Below are 19,052 nucleotides of genomic sequence, written 5' to 3'. Positions count from 1 at the left end.
GTGATAGTTAGCTCTGTTCCATTGCAATTCTACAGACAAAGGAATTCTCCGGTTGGAACATTATTGAAGGTTTATGTTAAAAACATCCTAAAGATTGATTCTATACATCGTTTGTCATGTTTCTACGGACTGTAACGGAACTTTTAGACTTTTCATCTGCTCCCAGTGACCGCGCGTCGTGTGTTTGGATTGTGTACTGAACGCGTGAACAAAAGGAGGTATTTGGACATAAAGGATGGACATTTTCGAAGAAAAAAAAACATTTATTGTGGAACTGGGATTCCTGGGAGTGCATTCTGATGAAGATCATCAAAGGTAAGTGAATATTTATAATGCATTTTCTGACTTCTGTTGACTCCACAACATGGAGGATATCTGTTTGGGTTGTTTGGGCTCTGAGTGCTGTACTCAGATTATTGAGTTTTAAAAAAAATCTGACACAGCGGTTGCATTGAGGAGAAGTGCATCTAAAATTACATGCATAACAGTTGTATCTTTTAGCAATGTGTATGATGAGTATTCCCGTAAATTGATGTGGCGCTCTGCAAAATCAATGTTTTGGAACTTCTGAACGTAAGGCGCCAATGTAAACTCAGATTTTTTATATAAATATGAACTTTATCGAACAAAACATACATGTATTGTGTAACATGAAGTCCTATGAGTGTCATCTGATGAAGATCATCAAAGATACATTATTTATATATTTCTGCTTTTTGTGACTCCTCTCTTTGGCTGGAAAAATGGCTGTGTTTTTCTCTGACTTGGCTCTGACCTAACATAATAGTTTGGTTTGCTTTTGTCGTAAAGGCTTTCTGAAATCGGACACTGTGGCTGGATTTACAACAAGTGTATCTTTAAAATGGTGTAAAATTATTGGATTTCTGTTGTTTTGAATTTGTCGTCCTGCAGTTTCACTGGCTGTTGACGAGGTGGGACGCTACCGTACCCTAGAGAGGTTAACAGCTTGATGACCTTGAGATAGAAGCTGTTTTTCAGTCTCTCGGTCCCAGCTTTGATGCACCTGTACTGACCTCGTCTTCTGGATGGTAGTGGGGTGAACAAGCAGTGGCTCGGGTGGTTGTTGTCCATGACAATCTTTTTGGCTTTCCTGTGACATCGAGTGCCCTCACCTCCTCCCTGTAGGCTGTCTCATAAATCAATCAGTCAATCAATCACATGTATTTATAAAGCCCTTCTTACATCAGCTGATATATCAAAGTGCTGTACATAAACCCAGCCTAAAACCCCAAACAGCAAGCAATGCAGGTGTAGAAGCACGGTGGCTAGGAAAAACTCCCTAGAAAGGCCAAAACCTAGGAAGAAACCTAGAGAGGAACCAGGCTATGAGGGGTGGCCAGTCCTCTTCTGGCTGTGCCGGGTGGAGATTATTACAGAACATGGCCAAGATGTTCAAATGTTCATAGATGACTAGCAGGTTCAAATAATAATAATCACAATGGTTGTCGAGGGTGCAACAGGTCAGCACCACAGGAGTAAATGTCAGTTGGCTTTTCATAGCCGATCATTCAGAGTATCTCTACCGCTCCTGCTGTTTCTCTAGAGTTGAATACATTAGGTCTGGAACAGGTAGCACGTCCGGTGAACAGGTCAGTGTTCCATAGCCGCAGGCATAACAGTTGAAACTGGAGCACCAGCACGACCAGGTGGACTGGGGACAGCAAGGAGTCATCAGGCCAGGTAGTCCTGAGGCATGGTCCTAGGGCTCAGGTCCTCCGAGAGAGAGAATTAGAGAGAGCATACTTAAATTCACACAGGACACTGGATAAGACAGCAGAAATACTCCAGATATAACAGACTGACCCTAGCCCCCCGACACAAACTACTGCAGCATAAATACTGGTGGCTGAGACTGAAAGTGTCGGGAGACACTGTGGCCCCGTCCGACGATACCCCTGAACAGGCGGGATATAACCCCACCCACTTTGCCAAAGCACAGCCCCCCCACCACTAGAGGGATATCTTCAACCACCAACTTACCATCCTGAGACATAGTAAAGTATAGCCCCAAAGAATTCCGACACGGCACAAACCAAGGGGGGATGCCAACAAGCCCAGCCAACTTTCTTACGTAGGTTTTCCTCTTGTCCAGATGGGATAGGGCAGTGTGATGGCAATTGCATCATCTGTGAACCTATTGGGGCTGTATGCAAATTGAAGTGTGCTTAGGGTGGCAGGTAAGGTGGAGGTGATATGATCCTTGACTAGCCTCTCAAAGTACTTCATGATGACAAGTGAGTGCTACAGGTGGCGATAGTCATTTAAAAAACTGCATAGTTTCCTAAGGACTCGAAGCGAGGCGACCATCTCTGTGGATGTATCTGTGGGTATTGAAGACTCAGTTTTATTTGTTTAAATCTTCAGTGTTTAAGCTCTGCATCTTTGTAGGTGCCAGGGGTAGATGCAGTGAGAAGTCCAGCATTTTCCATTCTTTTCACATAGGTCTTGTGTAGTGGAATACACACAACGAAGTTAAGCCCAAGGGTTTGCTGGAATATGACCCCTGGGCATGGCCAAGCCTGTTAGGATTTTTATACATTTACATAGCCCTCTTTGTTTCAGGCATTTTCAGCCTATGTTCAAGAGACATTACAGTTATTTTCCCTCTCATATTCATACGACCTCTTTAGGAACCTCTGAGGCCAGCTCTTCTGCAGTTACCATGAATATAAATGCTTTGATGGAGCTCTAATGTATGTGTTTCACTTTGAGACATCCAAATGAGGGTGTGCGTCGCTCGCTATAAAAGGCGCTATAGAATGGCCCGGTGCTGAACAAACATATTTCAAGTTTGACTATATATGCACATTTGAATTTCCTGTTGAGTAGCAATAGCACCTTCCCTCCCACGTATCTCAGTCTTGCGCACAGTCATTATTATGAAGCACATTCTCTTTGTTCTACTGAGGTCACTCACTGGCTCCTCTCTCTCACACCCCTGAGTCACCCTGACCTGTGAATATGTGTGAAAAATAGGCTTTGCACGCAAGGTGGGTAGGTACTGCTGATGGGGGGGGGGGGGGGGCTAACCGACCTCGCACCAAAAGGGCATGTGTCTCCGCTCTGCTACCAGGAGCGCCAAACCTGGCAGCCCAGAAACCTGGCCTCTTCCTCGGTCTGAGCTGCAGGTGTCTGGGTTTATGCACCCTGCTTGTCCTCCCACAACACACCACAGTAAAGCAGGGTAGAGCAGCACAGCACGCCTGACAACCACCTGCTGTTTCCCGAGCTGCACCGCTACAACACAAGCCAAAGAACACAATTTTTCAAGGAACTCTTAATTTTCCATTCCTGCCTGACTCTTTTTCACCTCTCTCAGTTTAATGTCTTCATGTAGCTAAGCTGTAATAGTGTTTCCACTCAGTGGCCCTGGGGAAGGATCGAGGGGGTCATGGGGCAAGGCTGCCTCTCTCTCTGTGTCTTTTGCTATGGGAAGTAGGTGGGTGGAGAGGACTGACTCAAGTACTGAGCTCTAATCCCCACTGTAGCCTGCTAACAACAAGGACTCTGAGGAGAAACTATGCCATTGTTCAGCAGATGAGAGGCGGGGGGGAGGCAGTCAGTAGCGATGGATCTCTATTGGCCAGAGGAGGGGATGAATGTAATGTACATAAAAAGGCCCAATCACAAAGCTGCCTATTCACAAGACTTTAAATACATGGACAAGACAGGAGTGTTTTAGTACTGTAATTCCTGTATTCATGTCACAATATAGACATATGCCATGCAGTAGGGTACGAAAATCATGACAGTTCTATATATTACATTTCTATCTGCAACTGACCATACTGTGTGTTAGGCCAAGCTGCATACACCCCTGAGGTCATAATCTGCCTTCTCTCAACTGCAAAATGGAGAATGCAGACACTACACACAGAAATAGATCTCTATTCAAAGCTAGCAGCCAGGACATTTCTCTTATTTGTCCATGTCAATCGTCACATCGGCCATTGTTCACTGTTTAGATGTGAGGTCATATATTCTTCTTATTTACATTCCCTAAACCAGGAAGTGTTTGTGTAGAGCAGTATGTTTCATGAGGGAGAGAGGTAGCTAGGTTAGGAGAGGATGCTTAGCAGCAGCACCCAGTGGACCACTGCAATAGAACTCACTCGGGAGTGCTGATGTTCACGAGAGCAACAAGCCATTGCTCACTACACAGAAACACACAAACAACACAGCATCTATGAGGCAACACATGGCACAGTTGAACCTAATGTTAGAAAATAATTTCAGTATAGTAATAATACACTGGATGAGAATGAGTTTAGTTTTTGAACTGTAAGTTATTAAACAGACAGTGAGTTTAAGGGCCACATTTAGAACAAGCTGTTTGGGGTGGTGTGACAACAACACGCCTCTTGCCTTCCTGGTTGCGATGTGATGAAATGTTAAGTGTATTGAACACACTCCAGGCCTCTTCCTGACAGTTTAAAAAAATGTTTTATTTCACCTTTATTTAACCAGGTAGGCAAGTTGAGAACAAGTTCTCATTTACAATTGCGACCTGGCACTACAGTGAGGCCAGGTCAGGCATGGCTGAAATGAGAACTGGAACGAGAGACCGTGGACAGGGGACCAATCAGAGTGCAGATGCAGAGATTGCACTGCAAATCCTGCAGACAGTGGAGAGCAGAGCATCATTTACTGACCTACATTTAACAAAGGCCCAGTACACAGACTGTTAGCCTGCACATCCACACCACAATCACTATTCATTTATACTGATACTAATACTCATATTTAGCTTTGTGTGTGTTTCTCCCCTGGTGAGGAAGAACCACCAGAAGATGCTGGTGGAGGTTGTTTATGTTGCTGCGTAACACACATGAGCTGATGTGTTGTCAACCAGCCATCTTAGCAACAGAGCCTGCTATATACAGCAACAGACATGTACAGTATAACCTCTCTGGAATTAACTGCGTACTAAAATGGCTACAATTTTATTTACGTAAAGAGAATTTCTGGCCACTTTATATGACTACAGTCCAAGGTTCTCACGTAGCAAAGAGTCTCATTTGATCATTATCAGTTGAACAATGTTTACATCAGGACTTACAGGTCAAATTGCTGGATGTCTCTCCCCTCAGTATACTCTTGTCTTTTTTGATGCCTAGTCACTTTACCCTGCTTTCATGGACATATACTACATTACCAAAAGTATGTGGACACCTGCTCGTCGAACATCTCATTTCAAAATCATTGGTTATTAATATGGAGTTGGTCCCCTCTTTGCTGCTAGAACATCCTCCATTCCTCTGGGAAGGCTTTCCACTAGATGTTAGAACATTGCTGTGGGGACTTGCTTCCATTCAGCCATATAAGTATTAGTGAGGTCAGGCATTGATGTTTTGCGATTATGCATGGCTCGTAATCGGTGTTCCAATTCATCCCAAAGGTGGACGATGGGGTTGAGGTCAGGGCTCTGTTCAGGCCAGTCAAGTTCCTCCACACCGATCTCGACAAACCATTTCTGTTTGTACCTCGCTTTGTAAGGGCCTTCCCCAAACTGCTGCCACAAAATTGGAAACACAGAATCGTCTAGAATGTCATTGTATGCTGTAGCGTTAATATTTCCCTTCACTGGAACTAAGGGGCCTAGACCAAACTGTGAAACAGCTCCAGATCATTATTCATTTACATTTACATTTAAGTCATTTAGCAGACGCTCTTATCCAGAGCGACTTACAAATTGGTGCATTCACCTTAAGACATCCAGTGGAACAGCCACTTTACAATAGTGCATCTAAATCTTTTAAGGGGGGGTGAGAAGGATTACTTTATCCTATCCTAGGTATTCCTGAAAGAGGTGGGGTTTCAGGTGTCTCCGGAAGGTGGTGATTGACTCCGCTGTCCTGGCGTCGTGAGGGAGTTTGTTCCACCATTAGGGGGCCAGAGCAGCGAACAGTTTTGACTGGGCTGCGCGGGAACTGTACTTCCTCAGTGGTAGGGAGGCGAGCAGGCCAGAGGTGGATGAACGCAGTGCCCTTGTTTGGGTGTAGGGCCTGATCAGAGCCTGGAGGTACTGAGGTGCCGTTCCCCTCACAGCTCCGTAGGCAAGCACCATGGTCTTGTAGCGGATGCGAGCTTCAACTGGAAGCCAGTGGAGAGAGCGGAGGAGCGGGGTGACGTGAGAGAACTTGGGAAGGTTGAACACCAGACGGGCTGCGGCGTTCTGGATGAGTTGTAGGGGTTTAATGGCACAGGCAGGGAGCCCAGCCAACAGCGAGTTGCAGTAATCCAGACGGGAGATGACAAGTGCCTGGATTAGGACCTGCGCCGCTTCCTGTGTGAGGCAGGGTCTTACTCTGCGGATGTTGTAGAGCATGAACCTACAAGAACGGGCCACCGCCTTGATGTTAGTTGAGAACGACAGGGTGTTGTCCAGGATCACGCCAAGGTTCTTAGCGCTCTGGGAGGAGGACACAATGGAGTTGTCAACCGTGATGGCGAGATCATGGAACGGGCAGTCCTTCCCCGGGAGGAAGAGCAGCTCCGTCTTGCCGAGGTTCAGCTTGAGGTGGTGATCCGTCATCCACACTGATATGTCTGCCAGACATGCAGAGATGCGATTCGCCACCTGGTCATCAGAAGGGGGAAAATATTCCTCCTCCACCAAACTTTACAGTTGGCATTATGCATTCAGGCAGGTAGCGTTCTCCTGGCATTCGCCAAACCCACATTCGTCTGTCGGACTGCCAGATGGTGAAGCGTGATTCATTACTCTAGAGGAGAGGTCGACCGATTATTATTTTTTAACGCCGATACCGATTATTGGAGGACCAAATAATAATGACAATTACAACAATACTGAATGAACGCTTATTTTAACTTAATATAATACATCAATGAAAATAAATGTAGCCTCAAATAAATAATGAAACATGTTCAATTTGGTTTAAATAATGCAAAAACAAAGTGTTGGAGAAGTAAAAGTGCAATATGTGCCATGTAAAAAAGCTAACGTTTGAGTTCCTTGCTCAGAACATATGAAAGTTGGTGGTTCCTTTTAACATTCCAAGGTAAGAGGTTTTAGGTTGTAGTTAATATAGTATTTATAGGACTATTTCTCTCTATACCATTTGTATTTCATTAACCTTTGACTATTGGATGTTCTTATAGGCACTTTAGTATTGCCAGTGTAACAGTATAGCTTCCGTCCCTCTCCTCGCCCCTACCTGGGCTCGAACCAGGAACACATCGACAACAGCCACACTCGAAGCAGCATTACCCATCGCTCCACAAAAGCCGCGGCCCTTGCAGAGCAAGGGGAACAACTACTCCAAGTCTCAGAGCGAGTGACATTTGAAACGCTATTAGCGCACACCCAGCTAACTAGCTAGCCATTTCACATCGGTTACACCAGCCATTAGGTTGGTAGGCTTGAAGTCATAAACAACGCTGTGCTTTCGAAGATCTGCTGGCAAAAGACACAAAAGTGCTGTTTGAATGAATGCTTACGAGCCTGCTGCTGCCTACCATCGCTCAGTCAGACTGCTCTATCAAATCATAAACTTAATTATAACATAATAACACACAGAAATACGAGCCATTTGTCATTAATATGGTTGAATCTGGAAACTATAATTTCGAAAACAAAACGTTTATTCTTTCAGTGAAATACGGAACCTTTCGGTATTTTATCTGACGGCTGGCATCCCTAAGTCTAAATATTCTTGTTACATTGCACAACCTTCAATGTTTTGTCATAATTACGTAAAATTCTGGCAAATTAGTTCGCAATGGGTCAGGCTGCCCAAACTGTTGCATATACCCTGACTAGCAACTTACCTTGGCTTCTTACTACATTCGCGTAACAGGCAGGCTCCTCGTGGAGTGCAATATGAGGCAGGTGATTAGAGGGTTGGACTAGTTAACTGTAAGGTTGCAAGATTGAATCTCAGAGCTGACAAGGTAAAAATCTGTCATTCTGCCCCTGAACAAGGCAGTTAACCCACCGTTCCTAGGCCGTCATTGAAAATAAGAATGTGTTCTTAACAGACTTGCCTAGTTAAATAAAGGTGGGGGAAAAAACGGTCAAATCGGTGTCCAAAAATATTGTCCCTAATTAATCTGCCATTCCGATTAATCGGTCAACCTCTACTCCAGAGATCGTGTTTCCGCTGCTCCAGAGTCCAATGGTGGTGAGCATTACACCTCTCCAGCCGACGCTTGGCATTGCTCATGGTGATCTTAGTCTAGTGTGAGGCTGTTTGGCCATGGAAACCCAATTCGTGAAGCTCCCGACTAACAGTTCTTGTGCTGATGTTGCTTCCAGAGGCAGTTTGGAACTCCGTAGTGAGTGTTGCAACCAAGGACAGACCATTTTTTAATGCGCTTCGGCACTTGGCTATCTTGTTCTGTGGCTTGTGTGGCCTACCACTTCGTGGCTGAGCCATTGTTGTGCATAAACATTTCCACAATAACAGCACTTACAGTTGACCGGGGCATCTCTAGCAGGGCAGAAATTTGACGAGCTGAATTGTTTGGGAAGGTGGCATCCTATGACTGTGCCATGTTGAACGTCACTAAGCTTATGGCTCCCGAGTGGCGCAGCAGTCTAAGACACTGCATCTTAGTGCTAGAGTCGTCACTGCAGACCCTGGTTCGATTCCAGGCTGTATCACAACCGTCCGTGATTGGGAGTCCCACAGGGCGGCGCACAATTGGCCCAGCGTCGTTAGGGTTTGGCCGGGGTAGGCCGTCATTGTAAATAAGAATTTGTTCTTAACTGACTTGCCTAGTTAAATAAATAAAGGTTAAATAAATTAAAAGATTGCATGGATGTGTGCTCGATTTTATACAACTGTTAGCAACCACTGTGGCTGAAATAACAGAATCCACTCATTTGAAGGGGTGTCCACATACTTTATCTGGTACTCCCTGTATATAGCTCTACATTGATATGGTACTCCCTGTATATAGCTCCACATTGATATGGTACTCCCTGTATATAGCTCCACATTGATATGGTACTCCCTGTATATAGCTCCACATTGATCTGGTACTCCCTGTATATAGCTCCACATTGATCTGGTACTCCCTGTATATAGCTCCACATTGATCTGGTACTCCCTGTATATAGCTCCACATTGATCTGGTACTCCCTGTATATAGCTCCACATTGATCTGGTACTCCCTGTATATAGCTCCACATTGATCTGGTACTGGTACTCCCTGTATATACAGTGGGGCAAAAAGTATTTAGTTAGCCACCAATTCTCAAATTCTCCCACTTAAAAAGATGAGAGAGGCCTGTAATTTTCATCATAAGTACACTTCAACTATGACAGACAAAATGAGGAGAAAAAATCCAGAAAATCACATTGTAGGATTTTTAATGAACGTATTTGCAAATTATGGTGGAAAATAAGTATTTGGTCAATAAAAAAAGTTTATCTCAATACTTTGTTATATACCCTTTGTTGGCAATGACAGAGGTCAAACGTTTTCTGTAAGTCTTCACAAGGTTTTCACACACTGTTGCTGGTATTTTGGCCCATTCCTCCATGCAGATCTCCTCTAGAGCAGTGATGTTTTGGGGCTGTTGCTGGGCAACACGGACTTTCAACTCCCTCCAAAGATTTTCTATGGGGTTGAGATCTGGTGACTGGCTAGGCCACTCCAGGACCTTGATATGCTTCTTACGAAGCCACTCCTTCGTTGCCCGGGCGGTGTGTTTGGGATCATTGTCATGCTGAAAGACCCAGCCACGTTTCATCTTCAATGCCCTTACTGATGGAAGGTTTTCACTCAAAATCTCACGATACATGGCCCCATTAATTATTTCCTTTACACGGATCAGTCGTCCTGGTCCCTTTGCAGAAAAACAGCTCCAAAGCATGATGTTTCCACCCCATGCTTCACAGTAGGTATGGTGTTCTTTGGATGCAACTCAGCATTCTTTGTCCTCCAAACACGATGAGTTGAGTTTTTACCAAAAAGTTATATTTTGGTTTCATCTGACCATATGACATTCTCCCAATCTTCTTCTGGATCATCCAAATGCTCTCTAGAAAACTTCAGATGGGCCTGGACATGTACTGGCTTAAGCAGGGGGACATGTCTGGCACTGCAGGATTTGAGTCCCTGGCGGCGTAGTGTGTTACTGATGGTAGGCTTTGTTACTTTGGTCCCAGCTCTCTGCAGGTCATTCACTAGGTCCCCCCGTGTGGTTCTGGGATTTTTGCTCACCGTTCTTGTGATCATTTTGACCCCACGGGGTGAGTTCTTGCGTGGAGCCCCAGATCGAGGGAGATTATCAGTGGTCTTGTATGTCTTCCTTTTCCTAATAATTGCTCCCACAGTTGATTTCTTCAAACCAAGTTGCTTACCTATTGCAGATTCAGTCTTCCCAGTCTGGTGCAGGTCTACAATTTTGTTTCTGGTGTCCTTTGAGAGCTCTTTGGTCTTGGCCATAGTGGAGTTTGGAGTGTGACTGTTTGAGGTTGTGGACAGGTCTTTTATACTGATAACAAGTTCAAACAGGTGCCATTAATACAGGTAACGAGTGGAGGACCGAGGAGCCTCTTAAAGAAGAAGTTACAGGTCGGTGAGAGCCAGAAATCTTTGTTGTTTGTAGGTGACCAAATACTTATTTTCCACCATAATTTGCAAATAAATTCATAAAAAATCCTACAATGTGATTTTCTGGATTTTTTTTCTCCTCATTTTGTCTGTCATAGTTGAAGTGTACATATGATGGAAAATTACAGGCCTCTCATCTTTTTAAGTGGGAGAACTTGCACAATTGGTGGCTGATTAAATACTTTTTTGCCCCACTGTAGCTCCACATTGATCTGCTACTGGTACTCCCTGTATATAGCTCCACATTGATCTGCTACTGGTACTCCCTGTATATGTTACGCCCCTGAAAACAGGGGAGAAATAATCACGAGAGTGATACGGTGTTGTATTCTCAAGTCAACATTTAGTTAAATCATTTCACAAAAGTAACACATTACATAACAGAAAACCCATTATACAAATAACACAGCAAAATATCTTATTAACAACACGCACGTTCATTCACAATCGACATAAAATGGCAGCTACTCTCAGTACGATGCTATCCTTCACTTCAACCGAGCAGGGCTAATATTACTCTCTTCAAACTTAACTCTAACTTCCTCAAGACGTTACTAAAACACACCTTAAACACTCTTGACATGTTCGCTAGTTATAACATTTAAATTACTATTTTTATCATCAATAAAGTACCTGAAAACAGGGGAGAAATAATCACGAGAGTGATACGGTGTTGTATTCTCAAGTCAACATTTAGTTCAATGAGAAAAAGACCGCGAATTTCCCCAGGAATATGGGTGGAGACCAGAGCAATCGATCTCCGGCTCATAGATTACAAGCATTTCGTAGATCACAGATTAACACTTTTAGGCACCACAAAATAAAGTAATCAATATAACGTTTACACATTACTCTCACAATTGTACCCTTTGACAGATTTGAACTTTAACACAATTATATGAATGTTATCAATCTCTATCAACTAATACTGAATGCATATTTTAACCTTAGATGTTTTAAGATCCTCACATACTATGAACTTACTAATACTTTCCAATGTATGACAGGCTATGAATATGTCCTTTAACCTGTCACACTCTCCCCGACAAAATAAATGTTGTCCCAACATTACCAACATTGTCTTCTTCAACAGTTCGTATGCACTGGACCTAGAAAATCCTCTTCTGTAAGGTAGTACTTGAGCAGAAGTCACGGGTCACAGTTCAAATATAACTAACAAGTTATATTCACAGTCCATATCTGTTGACCAGCTATATAACATAAGCAGTATTTTCTCATACTATTGATCAACAGTCCATCAATTTTAATGATCTATATGCATAGTCTGTAAATTGTCTCTTTTGACAGTCTGTGAAATCTGACAGTAGTCCATGGTCAAACATGTCAACTCTGTAGCCTCATGTTTGCTGAAGCCCATACATGTAAGGTGGCTGAAAGTAACATTGCTGTAGTGATGGCAGCCATGGAACCAGTCCTGGTGCAGAGTAGACAGGGAACAACTGTGGCTGTGGCTGTATACTGTAGCAGGAAGGGATACCAAGCTGATCATAGGTGATACGTCTTGGAGGGTGTCTCTCTCTTTGTGGCAGCTGGTAGGCTGGTTCCTCAGGTTCAGCAGCATCAGTATATGAAGGAAAGGCACTTGGTGGACGATCATCAGGCAAATTTTCAGCAGGCAAGTTAATCTCCTCAGCAGGTAGGTCTTTAACTGTTGTCTCCTCCAGCCGCTTTTCAACAAGAGGCTGTGCTGGTAGTGTATAAGGGACTGGCACTGCAACTGTCTGTTTCACTGTTGGGGGTCTGTGTTCCCACTCTCTCGCTGGTTCAGCATTCCTCTCCTCAGGTACTGTAGGAGATGTGGGAACCTGTAGCGGATCATGATGAAGGTCATATTCATCCCCACTGTCTTCATCAGAATCTAGAGTCTGTGATGCAGGCTGGTGTCTCCTCGTTTTCTGACTTTTGTCCACTTTGGTCATTTCTGGTTGTGTCTCAAAAGGTAAGTGGTCACAGGACATGAGCAGATTTCTGTGCAGGACCCTGGAGCGTCCCCTACCCTTTTCTGGTCTCAATTCATAAATCGGCAGGTCTGAACCCATTTGTCTCACCACTGTGTGAATTGTATCTTCCCAATAGTTACGGAGTTTTCCTGGTCCTCCTCTTGGTGTCAGGTTTTTAATCAGAACTCGCTCGCCAGGCTGTAGCACTGAACTCCTAACTTTAGTGTCATAGTACTTCTTACTTCTTTCAGCGGCTTTCTGAGCATTTTCATTTGCAATGGCGTATGCTTCTTCCATCCCTCGTTTCCAGTTCTCCACGTATTCTCGCTGGTTACTGGAACCTGCCTCTGTGCACAATCCAAAGAGCATATCAACTGGAAGCCTGGGTGATCTCCCAAACAGAAGATAAAATGGTGAATAGCCAGTCACTTCGCAACGGGTGCAGTTATAGGCATAAACCAGTTTGTTCAGAGACTCCTTCCAATTTGACTTTTGTGTCTCAGTTAGTGTCTTTAACATTTGCAACAATGTTCTGTTCATGCGTTCCGCTTGACCGTTTCCCATCGGGTGATAGGGTGTTGTCCTGGACCCCGCCATGCCACTGAGTTTCTTTAACTGATGGAACAACTGATTTTCAAATTCTCCCCCTTGGTCATGGTGGATGCGGGACGGGAACCCAAACTTCAGGGCAAAATCATTGAAGATAAGATTTGCAGCAGTTTTACCTGACTTTGATGTGGTGGCGTAGGCTTGAGTGAAACGTGTAAAATGATCAACAATCACGAGGATGTACTCATATCCTCCTTTGCATCTGTCGAGATGAAGGAAGTCTATACATACCAGTTCAAATGGCTGTGTTGTCACAATGTTTGTCAGAGGAGCTCTTGTTGCATGGGCTGGCCTTTTCTGCTTGACACAGCTACAAGTTTTAGTCACATAGTGCTCGATGTCAGATTGCATATATGGCCAGAAGAAGCGGTCACGTACTAGTGATACAGTGCGGTCAGTACCTTGGTGTCCCATGTTATTGTGCAACTCTTCCATCACTTTACCTTTGTACTGCTCTGGTAGAACTAACTGCTTGCGGGCTGTAGTGATTCTGTACAAAATGCCATCACTGTCTATTGTCAATTTGTCCCATTCTCTGAATAGGCATTTTGTCTTTGGACTGAATTTCTTTTGCTCTTTAACTGGCGGTTTGGAACCCGACAGTTTGAAATTGAGCACAGGACGGATGACTGGATCAGATTCTTGTGCTTCTCTAATCCCATCTTTTGGGATCGAGCTGGTTGTTGCAGTGGTTGTCTCACCTTCAGCTGATACTGACATAGATGCAGCTGAAAATGACCAAGGTACAACAGCCTCTTTCTGTACCTCAACTGCTTGTATCGTGGCGGCGATGGTGTCTGGTGGAAGCTCCTCAGAACATTCTCTCATCAGTGACTCTACATCCAGTGGCATCCTTGACAAAGCATCTGCATCACCGTTCTCTCTGCCTGGCCTGTACTGTATTGTAAAGTGGAAATCAGCCAAGTCTGCAACCCACCTGGAAGTGGTTGCGTTCAGTTTTGCAGTAGACAGAATGTAGCAGAGCGGGTTGTTATCACTGTATACAGTGAAGGTGGGAGCATAGTACAAATAGTCATGGAACTTATCAGTGATTGCCCATTTTAGAGCTAGAAATTCTAGCTTGCTCGAGTGGTAGTGATAGTTCTTCTCAGCTGCTGTTAAGGTTCGAGAGCCATAAGCAATGACCCTAAGCTTCCCTCTTGCTTTTGATAAAGAACTGCTCCCAAGCCTTGGTGTGACGCATCAGTGTGTACAACAAATGGCTGAGTGAAATCAGGGAAACCTAAAACTGGTGGGTGAAGCAAACACTCAATCAGCTGTTCAAGTGCCTGTTGATGCTGGTCAGTCCACAGGATTGGCTTGTTTGAGGGCACCACATGACTTACTTTCTTTGTTTTTGTTTTCCGTGGGTGGTCAGGTAATTTCTCTGAATCTGCTTTCAGGAGGTCATACAGGCAGCTGGCACTCCTAGAAAAGTCTTTGATGTACTGTCTGTAGTACGTGAGTAAACCAAGCATTTTTCTGAGCTGGCCCACAGTCTCTGGTCTGATTTCTGTCAATGCTCTTACTGCTTCAAAATCGGCTGGGTCAACTCGGCTGCCCTCTGCAGACACTATTCTGCCCAAATAACGGACCTGGGGTTTAAAGAGATCACACTTACTTGGTTTGAGTTTAATGCCATACTCTCTGAGACGCTGCAAAACTTTTCGCACATCATTCACATGGCTGTTGAATGTTTTACTGAAAACTAGCGTGTCGTCCAGATAAGGAATGCAGATGTTATCCCGGAGCCCTTCTAAACACTCCTCCATACACCGCTGAAAAGCTGCAGGAGCGTTCATGAGGCCGAATGGCATACGTATCCACTCAGAGTCCCCACGGTGTCACAAATGCTGTCAGTGGTCTGCTTTCTTCAGAGATGAACCCCTGGTGATACGCTTTCCCCTGATCTAAGAGGGATAACCAGGAATTACCACCTAAACTGTCCATGATGTCTTGGACCCGAGGGATGGGCTGGCGGTCGGGATGTGTCTTTCTGTTCAGGTCTCTGTAATCTATACACAACCGGAGGGTCCCGTCCTTCTTACGAACGCACACGACAGGTGAAGAATATGAAGAGTTTGACTTCCTAACCCAGCCCTGGACTATGAGGTCATAAATGTAACCCTTCATCTCCTGATACAGTGGCCTGGGCACTGACATGTATGTGCGCTTTACTGGTTCAGAGTCCTTTAGAGAAATAGTCATTTTCAATCGTTCAATGCAGCCAATGTCATTGTCTGATCTGGAGAAGGAGTGACACTCTTCTCTAAGCATTTTCCTAACAACTCTCTCTGTTCTTCGGTTAGGTGAGTTAAACCTACTGGTGGATCCCACTGTTCAGTAGCAGTACATGGGGTTCGAACGCTGGTGTGATTCACTGTGGCTGAGGTGACAGTTTTTTCATAGACTTGGGCAGGTAACACAGTCATAATGGTTTGTACTGTACCGATTATTGTGCGTCCTAGCAGGGCAATGTCGTGGTCAGTGGGGTTAGAGACATCAAGCAGGATAACTGGAAAACCACCTTTACTGACTCTGACTAGTGTGTCAAAGAACTCAAGGTCATCTGGCCACTGCGGGTTCAGGTCTGGCTGGAAAAGCATTGTCATGTCATCTTTGAAAGGCTGGGAAGCTACACGGCACTCAATCTGAATGCTACTGTGTTTTGGTACAGCAACCTTCTCTTTCTTGGTTTTCACTGCGTATTCATCTGTCTGTTCTGCGCTAACAGCCTGTATAAAAGCTCTCACCTTGTTTCTTTTGAGGCTTGGGAAAGCTGTTTTTACTGTACTGTATCGTTTAGTCTTTTCGGTCATTGTCAGGATGTGCTCGATAACATTGAAACCTATGATGGGATGAGATAGGTGACAGCCTTTCATTACCAGCACTGGGATGATCAGTTCCTTTGTTTGGTCAGTTTCAGAGGCTAGACGAAAAGTTGTTTCAATCCATCCCAGGTACGGCATTTCAGTCCCATTTGCTGCAGTCAACCTTAGATCATCAGGTGAGTCCAAGATTTCTGAAACATCTCTCAGCCTTGCGTTTGGGAGAGATTCCTCTTTCCATCGTTCATCAATGACCGATACCTGAGAGCCTGTGTCCCATAAAGCTTGGAGGTGGTGGCGATTCAGGTGACACTCAATAAGGCACTGTCTGCCGACTAGCGAGGTGACCTTACGGGGTGGCAACTTTGAGCTAGGGATGGTAAGGAGTGGGCATTTTTCTCTGTGCAGGAAAACCTTTCACTGGTAGAGTCAATTTTCAGGTGAGTGCATTTTTTCTTATGTTTAGTCCAATGTTGGTTTTGACATACTTTGGAACAGTACAGTGTCTCTTTACATGATGAACATTGTTTCAGGTTCTCAAATGACTCTTCTCTGGCACAATTTGCACATTTCTGGGACTTTTTGGTAGCTACGGTTAACACTCGTCCCTCAGCGGTAACCCGTTTCCGTTTAAAGGGGCCTCCTTGATGGCCTGGCTCCCGGATTTTACATCCAGCTTGAAAATGTTCTCCACTCCCACATCGGAAGCAGTGTGTGCAGCGTGCATCTGTTCTGGCCTGCTGGCAGACAAAACACCTCCTTGGAGCTTGAGCAGAGTGGTTGGTATACCGGTTAGGTGCATATTGATGCTGTGCAGGCTCAAGTGCTTGGGACCGACTGTAGTTGCTGTAATACTGCTGCTGGGAAACAGGTGGCTGGGGGTCCCTATCTGGCCTCCTAACTGGGGGTGGGGCATAGGCACAAGGCTGTGACTGAAACATAGGCTGCTGTAATGTCTCCTTAATCTGAGCAATCTCTGCACTGAGACCTTTTAGAGAAGCTACACCTGTCTTAAGTTCAGCTAACTCTGTTAACAGTTCTGCAGGTATCGTAGCTTTGGCTTCCTTCACAGGACACTTTGCAGATGGTATATCCTCTAACTGGACTACACTTACAGTTGTAGCAGGCTGTGGGGCATTAAACCGCTTTTTGTTTCGTCTTTCTCTCTCATTAGCACAAGCAATGTTAAGCTTCTCTAGCAAAACCTCATCTGATGTTTCGCTCTCTAGCAGGAGAGGCTGCATGTCTATCCTGATACTGTCACTCTGGAGACCCGTAAGGACTGTGTGTAAACACATGCTCTGGACTAGAGCAGGGTCATACTTAAGCCCTGATTCTGACTCCTGGGATGCAAACAGTACTTTTTGCCTCAAATCTAAAACGCGCATCAGGAAGCTTTGAGGGGTCTCCTTGCTATGCTGTGCTTCTGAAGCTAGCTGTTTGTAAAGCTCTGTTGCACTCTTCTCTTGGAAGTGGGAACGCAGGATACATCTAAGTGTGGGAAGAGTAAGCTGGGGTTTACCTTCCAAGTAGCTGCGTAGCTGTGAGCCTGGAGAAATAGCCCTGACTACTGCGTCTACTATTTCTACCTCAGGATATCCTCTGTTAAGTCCATTTTCAATCTGATGGGCAAGGCTGGAAAAAATCAGTTTTTCTTTTGGCCCGGTTCACCTATCTGACCAGAAATTTTAAACTCTTTGCGCCAGTATGAGCTGGGCTGTGCATTGGGTGAGAGCGGCACGCTCCCTGAAGATTGGCATGGTGTTGGGGCTGACGCAGAGAATCACTGACTTTGGCTGCAGTAATCTGCTCAGTTCCCACCCCTTGTTGTGGGGTTACAGTTCTCATTTCCTCTATTCTGTGATGTGTTCCGGCTGGTTCAATATCATGGTCACCTTGCCCTGTTTTGTTATCTCTGCCACTGATCATCTCTGTCATTTCGTCTCTAAGTAGCAACAATTCCGACATGCCGCCATCTTCTAACTCTGTGACTTCCTCTCTTTCAAGGAACATCATAATGCGAGTCATTAATGCTATGCGGGATTTGTCTTTAACATCTCTTCTCTGTTCGCCTGATATTTCAAGGAAATCACATATCTCTAGTAATTTGTCTTTAGTCAGGGTGTGTAATTCTCCTACTACCTCTTCCTGTAGTTCTTCCAAGGCGCTTGTCATGTTGACAGAACAGGAGGAACTTTTACTGTGCAGGAGTTGACTCTGAATTAGATGGTCCTTACTGTCTCTGATGGTCGATCAATGGCCTCAGTTGACACGTACTTAACCACTAACTTCCAACTTTCCTCACTGCAGCCTGCCTGAGTTGTTATGTGGAGATTTAGCTGGCTCGGAATTCAGCGACCAGGGTGTGGAAACTGGACATCTGAGCAGCAATCTCAGCGGAGCCTCCAAAAATGTTACGCCCCTGAAAACAGGGGAGAAATAATCACGAGAGTGATACGGTGTTGTATTCTCAAGTCAACATTTAGTTCAATGAGAAAAAGACCGCGAATTTCCCCAGAAATATGGGTGGAGACCAGAGCAATCGATCTCCGGCTCATAGATTACAAGCATTTCGTAGATCACAGATTAACACTTTTAGGCACCACAAAATAAAGTAATCAATATAACGTTTACACATTACTCTCACAATTCGTACCCTTTGACAGATTTGAACTTTAACACAATTATATGAATGTTATCAATCTCTATCAACTAATACTGAATGCATATTTTAACCTTAGATGTTTTAAGATCCTCACATACTATGAACTTACTAATACTTTCCAATGTATGACAGGCTATGAATATGTCCTTTAACCTGTCACATATATAGCTCCACATTGATCTGCTACTGGTACTCCCTGTATATAGCTCCACATTGATCTGCTACTGGTACTCCCTGTATATAGCTCCACATTGATCTGCTACTGGTACTCCCTGTATATAGCTCCACATTGATCTGCTACTGGTACTCCCTGTATATAGCTCCACATTGATCTGCTACTGGTACTCCCTGTATATAGCTCCACATTGATCTGCTACTGGT

General features: G+C 44.5%; 1 protein-coding gene across 4 annotated transcripts in view; it reads left to right on the top strand.

Annotated features, from left to right (window-relative positions):
- LOC115112751 (E3 ubiquitin-protein ligase Arkadia-like) overlaps nucleotides 1-19,052 on the top strand; it is a 59,032-nt gene that overhangs the window by 14,713 nt on the left and 25,267 nt on the right. The window lies entirely within an intron of this gene.

This window comes from Oncorhynchus nerka, linkage group LG28 (assembly GCF_034236695.1).
Source record: "Oncorhynchus nerka isolate Pitt River linkage group LG28, Oner_Uvic_2.0, whole genome shotgun sequence".
NCBI classification, from domain to species: Eukaryota; Metazoa; Chordata; class Actinopteri; order Salmoniformes; family Salmonidae; genus Oncorhynchus; species Oncorhynchus nerka.
This window is presented reverse-complemented; position numbering and strand designations above follow the sequence as displayed.